General features: G+C 43.8%; 1 pseudogene; it reads right to left on the bottom strand.

Moving 5' to 3' along the window:
* Positions 1 to 17,711: 17,711 nt before the first annotated feature.
* On the bottom strand, positions 17,712 to 18,542 carry LOC128064039 (40S ribosomal protein S6-like; annotated as a pseudogene).
* Positions 18,543 to 20,015: the final 1,473 nt, after the last annotated feature.

The following is a 20,015-nucleotide window of genomic DNA, read 5'->3' as shown; positions in this document are numbered from 1 at the left end:
GGGGGTGGGGAGGGTGTGTGCCTACGTGGCAGTGAGGCCTTTCTCTAGTCTCTGGGGCTCTGGTTCTTTCCATGCATCACACCAGCTGGATAAGCCAGTGTATTCCTTTCATGATGATCTGAGTTAGAGTTGGGTTTTTCTGGGCATGAGGTCAGGAGCCCTTACAGACAGTTATGGCAGGGTAGGGGGGCGGAGTGAGAGGGAGATTGGATTGAGAGAGAGATTGCCCTGGGCCTCAGAGCTTTCTCTACTTATTAGCTGCCAGTGACTGAGATTTAAGATGCGGGAAGGAAGATGAGTTTATGGTGGAAATTTGTAACTGACCATTAACTAGAATGGCACAGCTAAGCCCCTGTGCCTGACCAATTGTTAGGTCTTCACGAAACAGTAATAAAGAAGGAATCTTTACTTTCAGCACCTAATTAGCCATTCTTTTCCTCCCTGACTTTTAGTTTTATGACTAGCTTCTAGGATAAGATTTTATTGTACTCAAGTACAGATTAAGCCCCCAAAAGGACTCTCCCATGTTTCTCTGTCTTCAATTTGAATTTATTTTTTGTAGAGTGACACAAAATACTCCATTAAATGTCACGTGTAAGAACTGTAAATTTTTTTGAAGGGGGAAAGAAGCAAGCATTTATCACTGTGATCTGTGTTCTGAACACTATGAGAACTCATATTAATTAAAAAAAATTTAATGCTGTTGTTTGCTGCCTAAAAGAAAAGAAAGAATTTGTTTGAAGTACTCTAAGCACAGGCACTCCAAAATGTGCAGTGATGGAAAATTATAGTAGCTGCCATTGTTAAAAATCTATTAATACTCTGCTAGGTCCTTAACATTTAATATTTACAGTTATCCCATGAGGATTTGAGGGTAGATGATCTCCAGTTTCCATGTGAAGAAATGGTGGCTCAGAGAAGACTTGAGTAATTCTCAAAGAGAAAAGATGACTTTTCTCAAAGAGAAAAGCCAGTTTGCATTAAGATCCTTTGAACTCCAGAAAGCTGTGTTCTTCCCACTTGTAAAGGGTATGTGCTATCTATGGGGGTGGTGGTGTATATGATGGGTGTTGCAGTGCTAGACATTGTGGTGGGTACTACTCATAGTAGGCTCCCAATAGCACTTGATAGATTTAGAATATGTAGGCAACTGAAACCTTGAGACTGAGGGAGAATTTATCTTTCCACTGTGTCTGAGCAGTGAATTTATTAGGTAAACTAATTATGCTTGTGTCAGCATGGAAATTGTATTTGCGTCCCTGTATTTGAATCAAATTTGTATCAAATTCAGATTTGTATTTGAATCCCCGGATTCTTATTTCTTTCTTTCTTGAACTTCAAAATTAAACAAAGAACCTTGCTGACATCTGCCTTCAGTCTTCTTTTGTAACACAGCAGCATAGAGATAAGTCTGTGAGAGGAGATGAACATAATCTTGTATTTGCACAGCCCTTTACAGTTTAGAGGGCTTCCCTGGTGGCTCAGATGGTAAAGAATCTGCCTGCAATGCAGGAGACCTGGGTTCAATCCCTGGGTTGGGAAGATCCCCTGGAGAAGGGAATGGCTACCCACTCTAGTATTCTTGTCTGGAGAATTCCATGGACAGAGAAACCTGGTGGGCTACAATCCATGTGGTCGTGAGTCCAACATGATTGAGCAGCCAACATAGTTTAGAAAGTGTTTGCTTACCATGTCCCTTTAGATCTTCCCGTGAGGTGATGGGTACTAGAATACTCATTCTACTGGTAGGGAAATGAAGGTTTGGAGAGAGTGGGTGACTTGCCACAAGGAGATACAAGAGTTAGGTGTGAAAACCAGAAAGTGAGTGGAGTTCATTTGACTTACGGTTCACATTTCCTGAGCAATGGCGTAAAGCTCTCTTCAGAGAAACAACTGCTTTTCAGGCATTTATAGCCCACTTTAGTAGCACTGAAGTGCATGCCTGTGATCTATATGCTAATTTTAGATACGTCTTATCTCTTAAATAATCCAAGAATATGTGTGTGGATGCTGTTTGATTTGAAATCCTGTGTGCTTAGAACTAATGGGGTTGTAAAACATGCTCCAGAATTTACCCTTCCCTAATTTGCCTTGATTTCATCCACATTAGCAGGGCCACCACCCTGCCCCCACCTTCTGCTCTTGACTGTCCAGAGTAGAAGCACAAAGTTAGCTGCCCTCAGTTTTTCTCCAGGGTGTTGGAGCCCAGGCTGGGTGATGGGAGGAAATGGGGGTGGGAGGAAGGAGGAGAAATTTGAGACCTTTTTGATTTCCTCCGTTCTCTCTAGCTTGGGAAGTTCCATTGCCTGAAAGGTAAATATCCATTATATATATATATATATATATATATATATATATATATATATATATACATTTATTTTGGTTGTGCCATATGGCATGTGGGATCTAAGTTCCCCAACTAGGGATTGAACCCTCATGCTCTGCATTGGAAATGCAGAGTCTTAACTGTTGGACTACCGGGGAAGCCCCTTAATTTATTTTTAACAAAAAAACCAAGTTGAGATTCCATCTTTAATTGGAGTAATTATTCGTGCTCTAAAGATGAATGAGCCAAAGCAGAAATTGGGGGCCAGTTGCTGGATTCAGGATGAGCTGCCACAAAGATAATGTCAGCTTTGTGTCTGATTTCAAAGGTCGTACTTGTTCACAATAGAGCATTTGGAATCTAGGGAACTTATAAAGAAGAAAATGCAGGGCTTCCCTTGTGGCTCAGCTGGTAAAGAATCCGCTCGGAATGCGGGAGACCTGGGTTCGATCCCTGGGTTTGGAAGATCCCCTGGAGAAGGGAAAGGCTACCCACTCCAGGATTCTGGCCTGAAGAATTTCATGGACAGTATAGTCCATGCCATGGGGTCGCAAAGAATTGGACATGATTGAGTGACTTAAAATTCCCTGGAAGTCCAGTGGTTAGGACTTTGCACTCTCAGTGCTGAGGGTCTGGGCTTGATCTCAGATTGGGGAACTAAGATCCCAAAGGCTGAGCGATGTGACCAAAAGAAAAAAAAAAGAACAAAAAGAAGAAAGTTTTATCTATCTTGTGTCAGTCCTTGGGCTGGTTGGTGAACCAAGAATTCATTACTGTTAAAGACATTCATTGCTCAGTAGAATTATTTTATCAGAAGCCTTTTCCTTGATGATGATAATGCTAATACTTATTGAATGGTGACTCTATGTGATGTCTGGGCTAAGAGCTTTACATAATACGATCTCAGCAAACTTTTATTTCCACTGTTTTCTGGGTGAAGAAGCAAGTTCAGAGAGTTTAAGAACTTGCTCAAGGTCACACAGCAACTGAGTAGCGGGGGCTAGAGTTTGGGTTCAGAGTCAGACTCTGGAGTCCAGGGTCCTCATCATTTCTTCATCCATGTATTGTTCAAGAGACAACACGATCCACCTTGGGTTTCCAGGAGAGTACATGGGAGGGAAGGGAAGATACCAAATGGAAAAACAGAGAGCAGGGAAACCAAACTCCATTTGCCGGTCATGGGCGACAGTAAAAAAAATAGAGCCAAGCTGATGGTTTCACTTGTGCGTTGCCCCCTTCTGAACAGCCACTATTGGAGTGTGTACCTTCTGAGGCTGCCCCAGGGGTGAATGCTGCCCGCAAGGGTGGGCATACCTCATTTGCCTGTACTCTTCAGAATTAATAGCATATTGGTCCTCTGAGGGTGGGCTGGATTTTTCAGAAACACTTGGAAGTCATTTGTGACCAAGCTGAGTGACAGTAGTAGGTGATCAACTTGTTACTTGTTTCATTTTTATTGAAATAAAATGTATCCTACAGCAATGAGACTGATTTTCTGTGCTATTTTGGAGGTAAATTTGCCCAGAGCAGTGGTTTTCAAACTTTTAACAAACTACTCCTAAGAGGAAAGGAGAAAGAATTCAAATTCTGCAAGTGTAGCCCAAAACAGTCTCTCTAAGGGTGAACATTTCTTTGAAGTTTCACGTTTTATCTTAGATATTTGTGAATTCTGCATTCTGCTTCATGCTACATCTATTTTAAGTTTCTTACTAAGTCAAGTCTACTGATGCTCTAAGGAAGACGGTCATGTTTGTAGCTTTGAATTTTTCAGGGATCCAGTAGGGTTCCCCTGGGGTAACTGTGCCCCAGTTTGAGAACCATGGCTCTATCAGAAGACATCTCAAATTCGGATCCTGGCTACTGGTTGTCCCTGAGGGCATTCTCTTTTTCTCTCACTCGTTTAAATCCCAATGTTTTGAATAGAAAGTATAGTATAAAGTTCAAAAGAGAATAATACAAAAAATATGGTAAAATGTCTCTCTCCTGTCCCCGTCTCCAGCACCTTGGTTCTCTCCGGAGGTAACCAGCTTCCAAGAGGGTCCCCCATGATTCCTGCCTCGTGACATTCACAGCCTGGAGTGGTCCCCTCCTGTACTGTAATAGGGTTGCTCTTTTTAAAACCTTTATTGCATTTACTTATTTATGTATTGCTGGCTGCAGTGGGTCTTTGTTGCTGCATGTGGGCTTTCTCTAGTTGCAGTGCGTGAGCTTCTCATTGAGGTGGCTCCTCCTGTTGCAGAGCACGGGCTCTGGAGAAGCCAGGCTTCAGCAGTCGTGGCGCACAGACTCAGTGTGATCTTAGTTCCTGGACCAGGGATTGAACCCCTGTCCCACGTCCCCTGCATTGGCGGGTGGGTTCTTAACCACTTTACCACCAGGGAAGTCTGCCGTATCGGTCTTTGTGACCAACAGAACGCTGCAGAAGTGATGGTATGTCACTTCTGAGGTTACGTTATAAAAGCCTGCAGTTTTGGTCTTGGGCTCTTTCTGCCTGCCCATCTCTCTGTCTCTCATTAGTTGCTTTGGAGGAAGCCTGGTACCATGATGTGAGGTCACTCAGGCACCCTAGGGAGAGGTCCCTGTGGTGAGGAATTGAGGTCTCCAGCCAACAGTCAGTGAGGACCTGTGGCCTGTCAGCAACTGCAGAAGTGAAGCTGGAAGCTTATCGTTCAGCCCCAGAAAACCCTCTGATGACTGCAGTCATGGCTGGTTTCTTACCTGTAGCCTTAAGAGACCCTGAGCCAGACCCACCCAGCTAGCTGCTTGCGGATCCCATGTCACAGACACGGGGAGATAGTAAATGCTTGTTGTTATAAGCTGTTCTGTTTGGGGTAATTTATTATACAGCAGAGGAGACCTAATAAATCCCACCTTAAAGGATATCTTACATTCTTTCTAGAATTTATATATGTGAATAATACGAATATAAATACAAACTCTTTTCCCCCTTTTCTCAAAATATAATCTGCTACACATACTGTTCCATATCTTGCTTTTCTTAATATGATATTTTGGGGGATACTGATACATAGAAATAGTATGGAGAGACCTCTCTCTCTTTTTTTTCTAGCAGCTGAATGTATGTGTGTGTGCTTGACACTCAGTCATGTCCAGCTCTTTGCAACCCCATGGACTGTAGCCCACCGGACTCCTCTGTACATGGGATTGTCCAGGCAAGAATACTGGAGTAGGGTGCCGTTTCCTCCTCCAAGGGATCTTCCTGACCCAGGAATCGAACACTTGCCATCTGCGTCTCCTGCGTTGGCAGGCAGATTCTTTACCACTGTGCCACCTGGGAAGCAGCTGAATGTACTCTACCAAGCAGCCTGCAATAATTTGTTTAGCCAGTCTTGTGTTGCTGGCATTTCCAGTGTTTTGACATTACAGTGTTTTTGTGAATCATCTTATGCATAATATCAATTGTAATTGTAATATCAATTTCTAGATGTCAAGTTGCTGGATCAAAAGAGTAGTTTGGATATGATTAAATCCCTCTTACATAGGGATTATACCCCGTCACCTTTTCTACCCATCCTCCCCAGCAGTGTCTGAGAGTTCAGTCTCCCCAGCAAGGAAAGGAGAGCTGGTTGGATTTGAACTGATGTGTAAATGAAGTTCTTCAGTTCTGCTGAGAAGTGTCTCTCTAAAGACTTATTTTACGTAGGACTAAGAAAACCTTGCAAGTTTGGGTGTTTTCAAAATTTAGCATTTATGAATGAAACCCGGCTGTTCTCTGAGTTTGCTGAGGATACAGCTTTCTTTTAGTTCAGGCTGCCAGGTAGTGTTAGCAGCTGCTCAGGTACGAAGTGGTAACAGGACGGGCACAGGGTCATTGGAGTCTCTTTCCTTGAAAAAGATGAGCTGCCTCAACATGAACATTCAAGAATGGAATTCTGGAGAACTCCAGAAGTGTTTTTGACAACGGCAGCATCATTGGAATAAGTAGATACCTTCCCAAAGTGACAATATTTTACCGTATTTCCTTATTTATAACGTACCATTGATTGTAAGTTGGAGAAGGCAGTGGCACCCCACTCCAGCACTCTCGCCTGGAAAATCCTATGGATGGAGGAGCCTGGTAGCCTGCAGCCCATGGGGTCGCCAAGAGTCGGACACGACTGAGTGACTTCACTTTCGCTTTTCACTTTCATGCATTGGAGAAGGAAATGGCAACCCACTCCAGTGTTCTTGCCTGGAGAATCCCAGGGATGGGGGAGCCTGGTGGGCTGCCGTCTCTGGGGTCGCACAGAGTCGGACATGACTGAAGCAACTTAGCAGGGGCATTGATTGTAAGTTAGGTCATTGATTTGATAAGAGCTCTTTGGGGGGAATAGCTGCACTATGTTAAAAACTTATATTGATTGTAAGATGAGTGTGTTTTAAAAGTGATGAAATGTGAAAAAGCCCGTAGCTTAGATTCATGGAAACGCAGTCACTCAATTCAGTTCTGTTTAGTTTAACCCAACTGATGCAAACTTAGATTGGATGGCTTTCTGTTCCTTCTCTCTTTCTCTCTTTAAAATTTCACACTGGGAATAATTAAGTCCAGATCTGAGGAGAACTGATCCAATGGGGCAGAGTGAGTTTTTAATGGACTCAGACAATCCTGAGTTTGAATGCTGGCTTTTACCACTTCAGTTCAGCCGCTTAGTCGTGTCCAACTTTTTGCACCCCCATGGATTGCAGCACTTCCCTGTCCATCACCAACTCCCAGAGCTTGCTCAGACTCATGTCCATTAAGCTGGTGATGCCATCCAACCATCTCATCCTCTATCGTCCCCTTCTCCTGTTGCCTTCAATCTTGCCCAGCATCAGTGTCTTGTCCAATGAGTCCATTCTTCCCATCAGGTGGCCAGAGTATTGGTGTTTCAACTTCGGCATCGGTCCTTCCAATGAATGTTAAGGGTTGATTTCCTTTAAGATGAACCGGTTTGATCTCCTTGCTGTCCAAGGGACTCTCAAGAGTCTTCTCCAACACCACAGTTCAAAAGCATCAATTCTTTGGCATTCAGCTTTATTTATAGTCCAACTCTCACATCCATACATGACTACTGGAAAAACTATAGCTTTGACTAGACGGACGTTTGTCAGCAAAGTAATGTCTCTGCTTTTTAATATGCTGTCTAGGTTGGTCATAGCTTTTCTTCCAAGGAGCAAGCATCTTTTAATTTCATGGCTGCAATCACCATCTGCAGTGATTTTGGAGCCCCCCCAAAATAAAGTTTCTCACTGTTTCCATTGTTTTCCCATCTATTTGCCATGAAGTAATGGGATTGGATACCATGATCTTAGTTTTCTGAATGCTGAGTTTTAAGCCAGCTTTTTCACTCACCTTTTTCACCTTCATCAGGAGGCTCTTTAGTTCTTCTTTGCTTTCTGCCATATGGGTAGTGTCATCTGCATATCTGAGGTTATTGATAGTTATCCCAGCAATCTTGATTCCAGCTTGTGCTTCAACCAGGCTGGCATTTAGCATGATGTATTCTGCATATAAATTAAATAAGCAGGGTGATAATATGCAGCCTTAACATACTCCTTTCCCGATTTGGAACCAGTCTGTTGTTCCATGTCCAGTTTTAACTGTTGCTTCTTGACCTACACACAGATTTCTCAGGAGGCAGGTCAGGTGGTCTGGTATTCCCATCTCTTTCAGAATTTTCCACAGTTTGTGTGATCCACACAGTCAAAGGCTTTGGTGTAGTCAATAAAACAGAAATAGATGTTTTTCTGGAACTCTCTTGCTTTTTGATGATCCAATAGATTTGGCAATTTAATCTCTGGTTCCTCTGCCTTTTCTAAATCCAACTTGAACATCTGGAAGTTCATGGTTCATATACTATTGAAGCCTGGCTTGGAGAATTTTGACCATTACTTTGCTAGCGTGTGAGATGAGTGCAATTGTGTGGTAGTTTGAGCATTCTTTGGCATTGCCTTTCTTTGGGATTGGAATGAAAACTGCCCTTTTCCAGTCCTGTGGCCACTGCTGAGTTTTCCAAATTTGCTGGCACATTGAGTGCAGCACTTTCACAGCATCATCTTTCAGGAGTTGAAATAGCTCAACTGGAATTCCATCACCTCCACTAGCTTTGTTCCTAGCGATGATTCCTAAGGCCCACTTGACTTCATATTTCAGGATGTCTGGCTCTAGGTGAGTGATCACACCATCATAGTTATCTGGGTCATGAAGATCTTTTTTGTATTATTCTTCTGTGTATTCTTGCCACCTCTTCTTAATATCTTTTCTTCTGTTAGGTCCATACCATTTCTGTCCTTTATTGTCCCCATCTTTGCATGAAATGTTCCCTTGGTATCTCTAATTTTCTTGAAGAGATCTCTAGTCTTTCCCATTTTATTGTTTTCTTCTACTTCTTTGCATTGATCACCGAGGAAGCCTTTCTTATCTCTCTTTGCTATTCTTTGGAACCCTGCATTCAGATAGGTATATCTTTCCTTTTCGCCTTTGCCTTTAGTGTCTCTTCTTTTCTCAGTGATTTGTAAGGCCTCCTCAGACAACCATTTTTGCCTTTTTGCAGTTCTTTTTCTTGGGAATGGTCTTGATCCCTGCCTCCTGTACAGTGTCACGAACCTCCGTCCATAGTTCTTCAGGCACTCTATCAGATCTAATCCCTTGAATCTACTTGTTACTTCCACTCTATAATCGTGAGGGATTTGATTTAGGTCATACCTGAAAGGTCTAGTGGTTTTCCTTTAGTACCGGGGATATCTCAGGCAGATTACTGATTTCACTGTTTTTTTCAGTTTTGATGCTCTCATCCAGGTAAAGTAGGGATATTAATACCTGTCTCAAGGAATTCTTGTGGTTACAAGTGCCAGAAGCCCAACTCGAGGTATCTTAAGTGCAAAGGAGGATTTTATTTTTGCTGAACAAGAAGTCACAAAAAAGGCAGGATGGCCACTGGGGTTTGAAAAACTGATTCCAGGACTGATGCATACACAGAATTGTTTTTGCATTCCTTTGTGTAGACAGGAAATAAATGTGAAGGTTTATATCTTAATAGTTCAATGACCAGGAATGAGAGTGATTCAGTTCCGTTGGTCTCAATATCCAAAAATTTCCAAGGAAAATATCCTAAAATTTCCAAGGAAAGAACTTTTTGACTCAGTTTGGGCGATGTGTCTTTCCCTGAGTCAGCTCTGATCACAGGGATTGGAGGTGGGTTAGGGCAGTTCTTAGAAAAAGGATACTGGGGCAGAGAACCACAGCTATTCAACAAGAGTTGCTGTGACTCAATAAAATGACTAGTATTACTAAGAATGAAGACAACAGACACTGGATGGCAACCATTTATTGAGTGTTTTTCCATGTTAGGCACTATATCAAGCCCCTTACATGCATATCTTATCAATAAGACTTTTGCATTTTTACTCCTTATTACTAGTAAATCCTTCACCCCCATCTACTTCCAGCACCAGTTAAAAATGCGCAGGTCATGGGAGGGGACCCATGTACACCTCTGGCTAATTCATGTTGATGTACAGCAGAAATCAAACCAGTGTTGTAAGCAATTATCCTTCAATTAAAATAAATAAGTTAGAAAATAGTTTTAAAAATTGCATAAATCATAACTGACTCTCTGAGGTTAGTGGACATAAAATGAGAAGGAGCTTGGGTCTGTGTTTCATGCCCAGAGATGAGTGAATTTCTGTTTTCTGTGCATGAAGGAGAGATTGCTGATGTTGGACGACACTAAACTTTTAGAAGTTATTGCATCTCCCGTTGGAGGTGAAGGGGCCACAGTGAATGAGAGATGTGTTTGCTGCTTTTGGGGTGAAGGGGTGGGAGCCTGCTCATCTGCTGGGGCAGCTCACCAACACTGCCTGCCTGGGGTCAAGATTTCTGGCATCAATTTTATTTCTTGGCTCTCTTGAGCCCTGGAGCTGCTTCCAAGTTGGGAAGCTCCAGACTTCTGGGCTCTGTAGTTACTCTACAGGGTTTGGGGGATAAGTTTCTCTTATGGACAAAATCACGGTGGAAATGTGTCCAGATGAATGCGAAACTGCAGAGTTTGGGGTAAGCCTGCAGCTGGTGGGTGATGCTGGTGGCAGTCGGGTGGGACTGACTCTTCAAAGAGCTTTAGCCCCTCTGGGACTGGAAGTGCTGGGTGAAGGAGATTTTCTTAGTGTGTCCTCTCTCTGCACTGGATATTTAGCACATGCCCCTCCAGTCCTCCTGTCCACCCTTCCTTCTCCTGCTCTGTACCCCAGGAGGCTGACCTCTGTGGACTGTGTCACCTGAGTTCTCTTACCTTCTGTGGCTGGTTGGGTTTGGTCAGTGGAGGACCCTCATAGGAGAGGACAGGATGGGAGGAGAGAGAGGGTGGGGGAGTTGCTCCTCTGACTCTTCCCAGTTGACCTGCCTTGGGTAGGCTACTTTTCTTTACTGCAGATTGCAGCTCCTGCCAGGTAGCTCCCTCCAGCAGCTCTGGCTGCCCTCCTTGGGTTCCACAGCGGCTTCACCTTTTTCTTCAGGGCTGGTAATGGCCCCTCACTCCTGCTAGTTCTGGGGGTAATGCAACAACTCTTTTTGGTCTTTCTAAATCCTGCTCATACTTCTGTACATAGCTCTTTATTGAACATGTTTATTTTTAAGGCTAGAAACATGTTTTTGGCCTTGCCACATGGAGTGGCAGCGTGCAGGATCTCAGTTCCCTGACCAAGGACTGAACTCATGCCCCCCTGCAGTGGAAGCTCGGAGTCTTAACCACTGGACTGCCAGGGAAATCCCTATTAAGCCCTTCTTGATTACCCCACTTGAGTGTGCCATCTGTTTCTTGCAGTGACACCATATTGCAGAGAGGGGAGTCAGGTCGTTTAATTTTCTCACACATTTACTCATTCATCAAACTTCCCATGAACCCGTACTCTGTGCCAGGACTCATGCTCGGGATTTAAAGTATAAGATGTGACTTCTTGTTTCTGCCTCTAAATTCTCAGTTGTTCATCCCAGGAGATAACTTTAATAAAGAAAAAATATTTTGAAGGGAGTCCCGAAGGACCAGCTAGGAAAAGGGCCCCCAAACAAGGTTGCTGTAGAGGTCTGCAGAGCGGCAACTCCACCAAGGGCGTGTGTTGAGGATAGACTAAGTCTGCAGACATCACAGCTGCCCCAGCAGAGAATCCACAGAAAGCCAATAGGCCCCGTGTTCTTGCATCAGAGGCAAGTTGCAGGAGAAAGCATCTGATTGGCTGTGCCCAGTCCCATGCTCAGTCACAAGCAGGGTGACCAACTGTCCTCACTTTCCTGGGACTGTGATAATTTTAGCACTGAAAATTCTGCATTCCACCAAACCTCCCAATCCCCTGATTATGGGAAGGAGACTCTGTCCCCTCTGGCTTCTGTTTCTCAAGGCTGCACACAGTGGGAGGTGGGAAGGACATTTCAGGGCAGAATCTGGATATTTTCAGAAACTAAGTATGATTGAAATGTAAGTGGCATTAATTAACCAATTAATTAATTCATGAATTCAATAAATATTTACTGAGGCAACTATTATGTGCCTATCTCTATTATAGGGGGTGAATAAATAGTGGTAAACGCAGCTTGGTCCCTGATCTTATGGAGCTTACAGAGTTGGACATTAATCATAGTCAAACAAATGTATAATTACAATTTATGATAAATGCTATGAAGAACGTATTGGAGCTATGAGAATGTATGTATCATAGAATATCTTGACCTCCGGTGGGTGTTGGTCAGAGATGGCCTGGCTGAGGAAGTGACTGTTAAGTTGAAACCTGAATTAGGAAGAGGAGTTATCCAGATAAGTGGGCGTGGCGGGCGGTGGGTGGTTAGAGGAGGGATACAGAATGTGAAGTCGCTCAGTCGTGTCCGACTCTACCAGGCTCCTCCCTCTATGGGATTCTCCAGGCAAGAGTACTGGAGTGGGTTGCCATTTCCTTCTCCAGGGTGAGACTTAGTAGCAGGGATCAAAGATAAGACAGCTCCTTGTAACTTTGTTCCTGAAGAGTCCTCCAGGGCCCTCCCCAGTCCAGCCACCACCTGCCACTGATGCCAGCGTGGGTGAATCGTGTCAGGAGTGAATTCCATACATGGAGATACCCACATGTATTTGCTAGCAGGTAAGAGAAAGCTCAGATGATTTAAAGAATGCTTTGGGGGAATTATTATCTTGCATGAAAAGGAGTCTGAAGGTAGGATGACTCCCGAGTTGGCTTATTTAGTAGTTCAGTCATATCATCAAAGTCCTGGGCTCTTGCCATCTTTCTGCTCTGACTTATAAACTGTGGCCTTCGTCCCAGTCTTTCCCTCTGTTGGTCACAATATGGCTGCCATAGCTCCACACATCACACCCACATACAACAATGCCCAAAGACCAGCAAAGAAAATGTTCCTTTCTTGCATCTCTCTTTAACAATAAGGATGAACTTCCTATTAATAAAAGTTCCCAATACACTTCCCAACAGCTCTCTTTGGTCAGAATCAGTAATGTGCCTGTTCCTAAAGTAATTAATAGAAGAGGGTCAATATTACTATGATTGGTTTAGATCAATCAAGATTTATTTTTCAAGGCCCAGGATGGGGATAGCTTCTCCTGAATTATGTGACTATTCAATACCTAAAAATTGGGGTTCCCTTAGCAAAGAAGAAGGGGCTCTTTCTTAGCTAAGTCATATCTACTAAAGTGTAGGAAAAGCTGGTGGGGGGTAATGAGTGATGAGGCAGGAGAATGGGTAGGTTCAGAATATGGCGTCCTCTAGGAATCTCAGAAACAAATGCCGTAGAGTCCATTGGTGGTAGAGAGATCGAGGTGCCTCAGTAAAGTCATTTTCTCCACAAAACCTTTCTGCTAAGACTGGTGATCCTTAGCTGTAGAGACGCCTTCATGAAATCAGTGACAACCGAGGCCTCCTGGACCCGCGACCGTGCCTAGAATGGCACTGTCCTAGGGCTTTGCATCTGTGAAGCGCACAACAGGGTATGAAGCATTTCCAAGTCTGGACTCGTTTGCCCTCCACTTGGTAGTGGGGAAAGCTTAGGTTCAGAGGGGTGAAAGGGCTTGTCCAAGGTCCCAGAGCTGGAAAGGAGAGCATCTGGACTCAAGCCTAGGTCTTTTAACTGCAGGTCCTCATATTCTGCCCTCCTGCCTTCCAGATAACTCCTGATGGTCTTTGGTAGATCCTCAATCATGATATACTCACAATGTGAGTGAATTGCAAAAGGAAAGGTTTAGAAAAGTTGGGCAAAGATAAAAACCCAGTTGTGCCTCCCCTTGTGGACCCATGAATAAAGCAGAGTTACGAAGCAGAGCCCTAGGAGCTGCCAAGCAGGATTCCCTGGGTTTGTAGGGCTGTGTCAGGCCCCTCTGACAGCGCTGAGTATTTACCTTGCAAATGAATGACTTCATTTCTTGTCCCAGATGCATCACCGGTAGATAATATTTATGCAGATCAGAAGCCATTCCCCTTACTTAATTTTGTCCTGGGATATTTGTACCCATTTGATTTTCTACCTTTCAACTTGACACTGTTCTTTGGGGGACCGCGGTGTAGGATGTATTCTGATAAACAATGCTGAAGTGACAGATTTTGGCTTTAAATGAAATTGTGTTCCATAAAGTGGGAGACAAAGGCTTATAACTCACCGTCGGCTGCAGACATTTCAGCAAAAATTATCTTTCATGCTTTGATCTCCGCTGTATCATTTTCCTGAGTGGCCTCGTGTGCTCTATCAATCAAACCCACTGACGATGCAGGAGAATCACATTTAAAATCAAATGCAAGTCATAGATTCATCTGCCCAGGAGGAAGAGATATGTGTCATGAATCCTCATTTCAATCTTCCATGATTACAACTGAATTAGTTTTTGAAAACTCCAGAGGATGAAGTTTTTCACTTCCCAACTTTCATATTATTATTTTTTTTTTAAAAGGGGGGCAGTATCAGATCAGTGTAGAGGAAGACAAAAGTGATTTAGCTGTAAGATCACAAGCTTGCCTTCCATCTCACTGTAGGTTAGGGCCCTTTAATATTCCTCTGACAGGGATTTTTCATGTAGGGAAGGATGTAAAGAAGAAAGATGTTTTCTAAGAAGAAAACATTTAGACAAGGAGGCTGTGACCTCACTCACTCATTCTTGCCTGCTCCCCTGGCACACGTGGGAACAAAGAGAGATGCAGGAAGTAGCTGTTAGCTGCTGGTCTCTTCTCTGTTTGAGGAGCTTTGTACAGGTCATGCTATTTTATTTTATTTTTTAAGGCTTTTTTGATGTAGACCATTTTTTAAAGTCTTTATTGAATATTTTATAATATTGCTTATGTTTTATGGTTGTTTTTTTTTTTTGCCTCACGGCATATGGGATCTTAGCTTCCTGACCAGAGATTGAACCTGAACCCCCTGCATCAGAAGGCAAAGTCCCAACTTCTAGACAGCAAGGGAAGTCCCCAGATTGTATCATTTTATATCCACATATCCATATGAGTAGGTCATTCACAACCCTGCTTTATAGATGAGGAAACTGAGGTCAAGAAACATGTTCAAAGTCAGTAGAGCTGAGATGGGATCCCAAGTCTACCCAATTTGGAATAATATGCTTTTAGAATTTTTAAGCAGGAATATCCTTGATTAGGCATTCCAGGTGGCACTAGCGGTAAAGAATCCGCTTGCCAGTGCAGGAGACATAAGAAGTGCGGGTTTGATGCCTGGGTGGGGAAGATCCCCTGGAGGAGGAAATGGCAGCCCACTCCAGTATTCTTGCCTGGATAATTACATGAACAGAGGAGCCTGAGGGGCTACAGTCCATAGGGTTGCAAAGAGTTGGACATGACTGAAGCAGTTTAACACACACACACACACCCTTGTTGATTGCCCTCTCTCTATATAAATTTAGTGCCTGGCATATTGTAGGTGCTCAAGGGCACTTGTTCAGTGTCTAAACCAGGAGTCAGCAAATTTTTACTGAAAAGACCCAGATGAATATTTTCAGCTTTTCGGGCCATAAAGTCTTTGCAGCAACTACTCAATTCTTCCCTGTAGCTTGAGAGCCGGCATAAACAATACATAAGCAAATGTGTGTGGTTGTATTCCAGTAAAACTTTATTTATGAACTCTGAAATTTGAATTTCATGTAATCTTCACATCATGAAATATTATTCCTCTTTTGATTTTCCCCCCAACCATTTAAAATGTAAAAACTATTCCTAGTTTGCAGGCCACAGGATAACAGATGGAAGGCATTTGACCTACAGACCATATAGTTTGCTGACCCCTGGTTTACACAATAATTACTTTAATCATCCCCTATCTAGTAGGTACCAAGAAATATTGTATCTCAAAGGTCTAGTTTGGTGCCTGGCACAAACATTCTTTATCTATGGGGGAAAGATCTATTTTGAGGGGGTTCATAGCTTTCCCTGCATTTTAGGGAGAGCCCAATTCTTGTCCTGGCTGGTTCCTGGGACTTTTCTGATATAAAATCTGGGAATGAAGAGAGTACAGATGGCTGAAAAGCGGAGACAAAACAGTTAAATTAGTCTACTTGATAAGGATTGAGAGGCCTGGTGTTGGGGGAGGAACAAGCAACTATCAAGTGTGTAGTGGGTCAAAAAGGTGCTTTTGGGGTTTGTTATGTGGGAACTGAGAAATGCATGAGAACTGAGAAGGCAGGGAGGGGGTCTCTAGGAGCATCCTTGAGTTTTAGGAATCGGATCTCCCTTTAGAGATGTTCACTGGGGACTGATTTGCTCCTCCCCTCTGCTTTTTCTTTTTTTTTTTAAAGAATCTGTGATTTTGGTTGTCTTAACAATGGGAGGTGATGGAGTTCCTCAAAATGAGAGATGGTTTTATTAGATGCAAAGAAAAAAATGCCTACATTCTGCTTGATTTTTTAATAGTCTACCAGGCATTCATATGGATTGTATATGTTCTATGCCTCTTCAGTCATGTCCAACTCTTTGTGACCCCATGGACTGTAGCCTGCCAGGCTCCTCTATCCACGGGATTCTCCAGGCAAGAATGCTGGAGTGGGTTGCCATGCCCTTCTCCAGGGTTCATATGGTTAGAAACCTTTTTATGGTTGTCACACTTTGTTTTGTATAAAGTATTGTCAAGTAGGAGTTGCCATTTTGGAAAACTCTTGATGCTCGCTGTTACTCCACTGTGACACACACCTGCTCTTTCCATATTTGTGACTGTCACATCCAGTTATTCTGCATGTAGGTGTGAGCATCTGACTACTTTATTTAGTCTCTCCACTTCAAAATATTATCAAAAACATGGGGCATTGGACCTGATGGAGCTGAGAACCCCTGCCCTGTGATATTTTTCAGGTTGGGCACGGGAACTTGCTGCTAAATTACTTTCAAGTGATTTTCCTCATAGCTCAGTTGATAAAGAACCCACCTGCAGTGCAGGTGTCTGCCTGCAAGGCAGGAGACCCGGGTTCGATTCCTAGGTCGGGAAGATCCCCTGGAGAAGGAAATGGCAACCCACTCCAGTATTCTCGCCTGAGAAATCCCATGGACAGAGGAGCCTGGCGGGCTATAGACCATGGGGTTGCAAGAGTTGGACATGACTTAGCAACCAAACCACCACCACTTTCAAGCTGCTGAAGTACATTCTTTTGACTATTGAGACTGGGTCCCTGATTATGTTAGGGTCACAAAAGCTGCAGCTGTAGGCAGCTGGCAGATTGAAATACATGGATGCTTCCTTCAGGAGCAATTGCTGTCTTACCTCCTGTTTTCCTTTGGTTTGCAGGGTGAAGCCAGACTCCTTCACCTCCTGCATCCATGCTGCCTGCTCTGGCCAGAACTTTTAAAGTGTTCTAATTTCCTTTAGCTCAATTTGAAGGGAGCGTCCCCTCTCCCCCCAATCTAATTACAATTGAGGGTGACCATCAGCTCGGCTGTGCCCAGCCCATCCCCTCTTGGCACTAAGATGCTTTCTCCCTCCCTGGAGAGTGACTATTGTCAGTTTTACCCTTTAAGCAGCTTCATCCATCCTTCCCCTTACTCTGTAGGACATTGATAAGACTGGCATCTCCAGCCCTTCCTTTTATGGTTGATTTTCCTTTTCCACCTGCCTCGAGTTATAGTATATGAAAAGGTTGGCTGACGTGGGATATTTTATTCTGATGGAAATTTTCACAAGGATTTTCTGTTATCACAGTAGAGTGTGGTGGGTGACTCTTTGAATCAGACTACCAGGGAACAAACTCTGCCTTCACCATGTACTGGAAGCTGTGTGACTTTGGGGATGTGACTTAGCCTCTCTGAGTGTCACTTTCCTTACCTGAAAAGCGTGTAACTGAGTAGAACTCTATGAAGCCTTCCTGGGACAGACCTCTTTCCCCTCCAATGTTTTCCCCACAATATCCTTTGCCTGCCTCTTGTTTTCTTTTTTTTTTTTTTTTGGTGTCTGGTCTGCTTTATTTGTCACTCTCAGAACACCTCATTTTTGACTGGACTCAGACTTCGAAGTAGAAGCTCTCAGGGAGGACAGCCTCCGTCTCTTGGCGATCTGCTCCTGCCGTTTTTCTTTGGCCTCCTTCATTCTCTTGGCCAAAAGTTTAGCATATTCTGCATCCTCTTCTTTATTTTTCTTAGTACGCTGTTTCTTCAGAGCAATACGCCGGCGTTTGTGTTGCAGAACTCGGGGAGTCACGAGACGCTGAATCTTGGGTGCTTTAGTCCTAGGTTTCTTACCGTCTTTGTTTAGGGGCTTTCGCACAACATATTGGCGGACATCATCTTCTTTAGAGAGATTGAACAGTTTGCGGATTCTGCTAGCTCTTTTGGGACCCAGGCGACGAGGCACTGTAGTATCAGTGAGTCCAGGAATATCCTTCTCCCCTTTCTTCACGATGACCAAATTGAGAACACTCAGATTGGCATCCACAATGCAACCCCGCACAGATTTGCGCTTTCTCTCTCCAGTCCTCCTTGGTCTGTAACAGGAATGCCCCTTACTCAGAAGCAGGCGAACTCGGCCATGGGTCAAGACACCCTGCTTCATGGGGAAACCCTGCTTGTCGTTCCCGCCACTGATTCGGACCACATAACCCTTCCATTCTTCACCCAGAGCGTCAGCAGCAACTTCTGTGGCCATACGCTTCTCCTAGAAGGTACGAAGTTTTCGTTCATCGTCCACTTCAATGAGCTTCTGGCAGCCAGTGGCCGGGAAAGAGATGTTCAGCTTCATTCTGAAGCGGCCGACAGCCTCCGAGGCGCCACGAAAAAGAGTGCCTCTTGTTTTCTTGACCACAAAAATCGAAAGCACCTTGGGATAATGCTGCCTGGTTGTTGTTAAGCACTGTCTCTGAGACAGAGATGCTCAGGCAGCTGCTGGACAGGATCTGGGAGCTGCCACTGGCCAGAGGAAGATGGGTGGATGAGCCATCGGTGAGATGCCCGCTTGGGACTGCCATCCCATCTGGGGTGCCACAGTCGTTACTGAACCAAACTTGGGTCCATTTCCCCATGCACAGTAAAGCCATCCGCTGATACCAGATTGTGGTGATAGAGAGCACCCAGTTTATTGCAGGCACCAAACGAACAGTTTAGGTTTTTTGAACACTAGCTATCTGTACTCCTTGTTCGGCGCCTGCAATGAATGCTATGCTTTCATTACAGCCCAGTGTCAGCGGATTCTCTTTACTGTGCTTGGGTGAATGGACCCACATTTGGTTCAGTAATAAGGGTAGTGATAGCACTATAAGGATTAAATGTTATGATGCATAGAATATGCTCAGCGATTAGTACCTGGCATAAATTATCCACTCAGTAAACATTAGCTTTATAATGTCATTTATTATTTATCCGTATACAAAAAACAAACTATAAGATTTCAAACTCATGTTCTCTTAAATGTTTTCTAAATTATTCAGGCAAACAAAGAACTCATCTCATTTGTGTGTGTGTGCAAACCTAATATCCCTTAGCAAATTTTCCCAAGTTTTGTATGGTCTCAGGGTTATAATTCTGTTTGATTTTTTCAGTACCAGTAGCACCAAGAGCACCCATGTCTGTGATGCCTGCTTTCTCTCACTGCCTTGCCTTTCCCTTGGTGGGCATAGACCAGCCATCCTTTACTGTCTTAGTCAGTTTGAGCTGCTATAGCGAAATACCATACACTGGGCAGCTTAAACAATAGACATGTATTTCTCAGAGTTCTAAAGTCTGGGAAATGTGACACCAAAGTGCTGGGAGATTTGGTGTCTGGTGGATTCTTCCTGGTCTGCACATGGCCATCTTCTCATCATATTCTCACATGGCAGAGAAGGAGAGAGCTATGCACTAAGTATTCTGGAGTTCTACACTCCAGTATTCTTGCCTGGAGAATCCCATGGACAGAGGAGTCTGGTGAGCTCCACAGTCCCTGGGGTCGCAGAGTCGGACACGACTGAGCAACTTCACTTTCACTTTTATTGTTGAGAGGATTTTGGGGCATAATGCAGGTGAAATGCCTGTCAAGACCCCAATAGAGTCAGTGTTTGATTCACGTTGGCCATTAGTAGCTAAGATGCAAAATCAGCAGTGGTTTGGTTTTATTAGTGGATGACATTCCTGTCTGTTGTCATTTAGGGAGTGCAGCATCCTAAGGGGAGAAGACGTAAGTCAGGAGAGTCCTGGGGGTCAGGGACATTTCCATCTTATGTTTCAACAGTGGGAAAACCTGGGGACCCTAACATCTTAAAGCAAGAAATGAACT

Source organism: Budorcas taxicolor, chromosome 2 (genome assembly GCF_023091745.1).
Source record: "Budorcas taxicolor isolate Tak-1 chromosome 2, Takin1.1, whole genome shotgun sequence".
Classification (NCBI taxonomy): Eukaryota; Metazoa; Chordata; class Mammalia; order Artiodactyla; family Bovidae; genus Budorcas; species Budorcas taxicolor.
This window is presented reverse-complemented; position numbering and strand designations above follow the sequence as displayed.